Source organism: Pteronotus mesoamericanus, unplaced genomic scaffold, assembly GCF_021234165.1.
Source record: "Pteronotus mesoamericanus isolate MK-2021 breed Mesoamerican mustached bat unplaced genomic scaffold, CSHL_Meso_final contig_56, whole genome shotgun sequence".
In the NCBI taxonomy this organism is placed as follows: domain Eukaryota; kingdom Metazoa; phylum Chordata; class Mammalia; order Chiroptera; family Mormoopidae; genus Pteronotus; species Pteronotus mesoamericanus.
In genome coordinates, this window is record NW_026555201.1 from 17,458,467 (window position 1) to 17,464,538 (window position 6,072).

A 6,072-nucleotide genomic window follows, 5' to 3' on the forward strand; every position below is an offset into this window, starting at 1 on the left:
TGGGAATCAAACAGGTAGCCCTTTAGTTCGCAGGCCGGCACTCAGTCCACTGAACCACACGAGCCAGGGCTAGTTTTAATGAGCTATATGACAGTTACATTTATCTGGCAGATAAGTAATAAGATAGGGAAGTAAAGCACTGAATTTTAAAATTCTCTTATATAGGGGAAATTTACCTTAAGAACACTGGAGATCCACTGGATTTATAGTTTTCATTCAACTGCCTAGTCCATTGTGTCAATCTCTGAGCAACGTGTCATTTCAGTCATATAAGCAGTGACTAAAAGGTTGAGCTCTGGGGCTACGGAGATCTGAGTCCAAAAAGAAAATCTGCCACTTTCCTGGGCATTTGACATTGGGCAAGAGACTTGATCTTTCTGAATCTCTTGTATTCAGTAGGGATAATGATAATATTTACATGCAACAGTTCGGAAGATAAATGAGACAATGTATTGTAAAGCCTTTAAGCAAGTGTGTAATGAGTGGCAAATACTAAAAAAAAAAAAAAAAAAAAAAAAAAAAAAAGATGATTTTTATTATTTGAGGATGTGAAACTAGCTGGTTTTAGTTTGTACAGATTCTGGATTTGATCAAAGTTTAGCTTTTTATCAAATGTGTTTTAATATTGATTGATATATTGGAGCATAAATATTTTATTCTTTAAATAACAGTAAAATAAAAATTTATAGGTAATGCTACTAGGGTATGTAATTCAATGGTCATATTTTTTATATATGAAGTAAAATTGTATAAAATTTTATTCTCAGATTTATTTCTGATAATCACATTAGACCAGTTTCACAAATTATAGAGTAAATCAAATTTTTTTAGTATGACTTTGTACTTTCAAATTAAAGATTAAACAATTAAACATGGAGCATTCATTTCCAGGTGCTGCACTAGGTACTGATAATAGAGGATGCAAATAACATTTTCTCAGCTTTCAAGAGTAAGAGAGAAAAACATTTTAATAGAGTAATCAATGAAAGAAGAGAAGATTGTGTAATGTACAGAGGTAATAGAGGAGGTGGTGACTTACTATTTAAGGATGGGCTTAGATGGCTTTTTGGAGGGTGGGAGAACAAAGTCATAGTTGTGTTTGAAGGTGAAGAGACCTGAACTAGGTTGGTGTGTTTGGGCATCCACATGCACGTTGACGTTGCCAGTAAGTCAAGGTGAGAGGTGAGATGGACAGGTAAAATGAAGTTGTTGGTGATAGTGAGCTCTTGAAGGGTCTAACAGTCAAGGTGTGGCTGCTTCTCTGTATCTATGGATTCCATTCTTGCCAATTCAAGAGCATGAAATCATAATCACTTCCTTCAACTCAGAAATCTGTACCCATCAATATTCTAAAATTGGTCAACTTTTGCTGGGCTCAAGGTAAATCATGGTTTCCCACATGTAATGAGAAAATCCTGAAAACTCTTGTAGGGTGCCAATAAGAGTTAAATGATATTTAGGGTCTAAATTAACAACTTTTTGCTTGAGTCTGTTCTCTCTTTGTTGGGATATGTTGTTAATTTGAGATGTGCTGTTACTCACTTGTCTGGATTCCTTTGTCATATTGCAGCAATCTCTAGTCAATACTAAGTCATATGGTATGAAATGACCTGTTTCTATGCCTATCTCCTCCACTAAGCCATGAAGTCTTGATATTTCCAGTGCCCAGAGAAATTACTTAGTAAATATTCAAACTCATTATTTCCTAGGCTTAGTAATTTTCAGTGACATTAAGAAAAATATCACTTTTTTATCTATTAAGATTTTAGCTACCATAATGATTATGTAAGTGATTAAAATTTATACCATCTTGAGTTACTCAACTGTATTTTTGGGGAAGATTGTTAATTGAATATTAGGTGTTTGGCACTGTTCTGAATGCTGGAGATATAAAAATGAAAATACATGTTTTGTGGTCTCAAACAACTTCCGGTTGCTGTCCTCTGATTCATGCAAATGATTGAAATACATTCAGAAAACAGAGGTATGTACAAAATGCAATAAGATAAAGCTGCACCTAAGTCAGTTTGAGATCATAAGAAAACTTTGATAGAATAGTGTACATTTAACCTGGTAGCAAGATATTAGTTTTCATGTGAGTATGCAAGAGACTGGGAGTTCAGTGGTGGACTTAGTCTTGGAAAGACCACCTCTCTAAATCTCTGATAAGGTAGAAGAAGAAATAAGGGAAAAAAGTGGGACAAGACAGATATCGGGGGAATAAATTTATGAAAAAAGCTCTGAGCACTGAAGAAACACATGACTAGTAACCAGCGTATTTTAATTGTATAAAAATCTATGCCACTTGGACTGACACATGCAAGAAAATGAAACTGGACCACTAACCAGAATGAACTCAAAATGGATAAAAGAATTAAATATAAGTCATGATACCATAAAAGTCCTAGAGGAAAACAGGAAGTAAAATTTCAGATATCCCACATAGCAACACTTTTGCTGATATATCTCCTAGGGCAAAGGAAATAAAGGAAAAAAATAAACAAATGGGACTATATCAAATTAAAAAGCTCCTGCACAGCTAAAGAAACCATCACAAAATGAAAAGGGAACTGATCGTATGGGAAAACATATTTGCCAATGATACCTCAGACAAGGGTTTGATCTCCAAAATATATAAAGAATTCATATGACTCAACAACTCAACATCAGGAAGACAAACAACCTAATTAAAAAATGGGCAAAGGACCTGATTAGACACTTCTCCAAGGAGGACATACACATGGCCCATAGACATATGAAAAAATGCTCAACATCACTAGCCTTCAGAGAGATGCAAATTAAATCCACAATGAGATACCACCTCACATCTGTCAGAATGGCCATGATTAATAAATCAACAAACGACAAGTGCTGGAGAGGATGTGGAGAAAAGGGAACCCTAGTGCACTATTGGTGGAAATGCAGATTGGTGCAGCCACTGTGGAAAACACTATGGAATTTCCTCAAAAAATTAAAAATGGAACTGCCTTATGACCTAGCTATTCCACTGCTGGGAATATAACCTAAGAATTCTGAAACACCAATTCAAAAGAACCTCTCCACCCCATTTTTCATAGCAGCACTATTTACAGTAGCCAACTGTTGGAAACATCCTATGTGCCCATCAATAGATGATGGATTAAAAAACTGTGGTGCACTTACACAGTGGAATGCTACTCAGCAGTAAAAAAGAAGGAATTCTTACCTTTTGCAACAACATGGATGGAACTAGAGAGTATTATGCTACATGAAATAAGCCTGTTGGCAAAAGACAAATACCGTATGACCTCACTTATAACTTGAAGCTAATGAACGAAATAAACTAATGAGAAAAATTGAACCAGAGACATGGAAACATTGAACTGACTGATAGCTTTAGGAGGGGAGGAGGAAGTGAGGGAATGGTAGAAGGGGAAGGGATTAGTCAAATAACATGTATGAATGACTCATGGACACGACAAAGGAGAGAGGATTGACTGTGGGTGCGAGGGGTGGGTTGGGTGGAGCGGGCAAAAGAGAAAACAATTGGGACAACTGCAATAGAATAAACAATTAAAAAAGTAGGAAAAAAAACCTATGCTGCCTTCATATAAATAGCTTAAAATTCAAAAAAAATAAATAGCCATATGTATTCATTCTGGAAAGCTGGACCATTCTTTTCAGAATGTTATCTTTGAATATATTTGTATATGCATTTTAAGCAAATTTGTGACCATATCATACTGCTCTTTTGTCACTGGAAATTATTATTTCATGATAAAGTGGCCATTTTAGAAATACAGGGTGGGGCAAAAGTAGGTTTACAGTTGTAAGTATGGGAAACAGTTTATTCTTGTATTGTTATTTATTAGTTATTGCATTATTTTCCATGTATACAACTGTAAATCTACTTTTCCCCCCACCCTGTATACGTGAATTATTCTATAATATCATTTTAAATGGTTGGTCTTCTTTTTATGGGTGTATCCTAATCTATTAACCATTTCATAATTCTTGGGAATTTAATTGTTTCTATTTTTTATTTATGATACATCACTACATTGACTTCCTTAATAACTGTTTGCTAAATATTTTAAAGTACCCTTCATTTTTAGGATAAATAATAGAAAAGGAATTTTTTAGATGATAGCGTATGCATGTATTTGAAGATTTGGTAATAATTTCTAGTTGTTCTTCAGAAATTGTGTAACAATGTTTAAATCCTTCTTTTCTTTCTCGCTTTCCCTCCCTCCCTGCCTCCTTCCCTCCCTCCCTCTCTCTCTTCCTCCCTTCCTTCCTTCCTTCCAACAGTTTTATTAATGTATCATTGATATTAAAAAGCATACTAATGTATAAAATTTGATGAGGTTGGACATATGCATACACCCATGAAGCTATCATCACAGTCAAGGTGATAAATATAGCCTCAAGTGTTTCCTCATGCTCTTGTTTGGTTTTGTGCTAAGAACACCTAACATGAGATTACCTCTTAACAAATTTTTAAAATGTGCAATGCAATATGGTCTCCATAGGCACAATATTGTATAGCAGATCTCTAGAACTTATTCATCTTGTATGGTAGAAAATTTACACATGTTGAACAACTCATTCCCACTCCCAGCTCCTGGAAATCATCAGTCTTCTCTGCCCTTCTGTGCGTTTAATTATTTTAGATACCTCATATAAATGAAATTAGGCATATTTGTTTTCCTGTAACTGGATTGTTTCATTTAGCATTATATCCTCAAGTTTCATCCATGCTGTAAGGATTTACTTCTTTTAAATGGTGAACAATACTCTAGTGTATGATATACCATACCACATTTTCTTTATTCATCCATCACTGGACATTTGAGTTGTTTCCATATCTTTACTATTATAAATTAATGTTACAGTCAACACAGAGTGCAGGTATCTCTTTGAGATACTGATTTCAAAATTCTTTTGGGTCTATATTTAGAAGTAGGATTTAAGTATGACTTCTGAATGTTCTACTGTAGGACCATTTATCTGATAAACCACTTACCAGTAATGTGACTTATAGGGGTAATGCCTAGTCCATTTATTAGATATATTTTTTGCATAACATAACTTTTTCACTAGTCAAAAGTAAAACAAATTGTGTAAGCTAAAAATCATTTCAAGATATGATATTTAATATTTTGTTGATAGTGATATATATTTAAGGATTTCAAATACTTGTTTATATTACCAGTCACCTTAGTCCTCTTAACAATTATAATTTACAAAGTTCCAGTATTTTCCTCAGGTTTTACTTATTTCTTAAAACATACTAGTGTTATTAAAAGAAGACTCAAATCATGTCCTCTTTTCAAATAAAATGTTGTAGTTTACATTGGAGAGATTGTAAATTTTTAATCTGGTTTATTTTCATTTTATAAGAAGGTAAACACAAAGAAATATGGAGCAGGAAGGCACATAAATGATTATCCAGCTTTTATCCAGTCCTCTCACACTGTGTGTGAGTAGAAAGTCAATTTGCAGAAAAATTTTGCTATTAGGCCAGTATAGCAGCTTTTTAATTATTAAAGAAACCTGTCAGATCTTTGAAAATTTACACAACATCACAGATTTTCTTTTCCTTTGTAGCTGTGGTTGCTATTGGAATATACTTAGAAACACTGATGCTTAAGCAGATGTGTGGTCAAAGTAATGCAGCACAAGTGTAGGTTTACCCCAGGGAATGAAAAACTAGAGTTTTGATGTCTGTGCTTAAATATTTAGTACCCAGGCCAGCCCTAGGCAGAATTAGCAAAGCCTATCTTTGGCATTCTCATCTTCTTTAAGCTCCTTTCTATATGGAATTACTGATGTACTGGGACAAAGTCTGTGATCTAATAAAGACCACTGCCCCACTACATCTCGACTCTCCCTTTTACTGAAGTGCCCAACACAGGTCCTTCTTCCCTCCTGACTGCCTTTTCTGCCAACTCGTCTTTCCACCTTAAAGTCTTCCCAAGCTTCATATCTAAAATCTGAAGTAGGACTTGGGTGGGGCAATGGGGTGCGGGCTGTTCATACTGTGGGGGAAGTCACGATGTTGATGTGGTCTTGAGTTCAGACCAGAGGCAA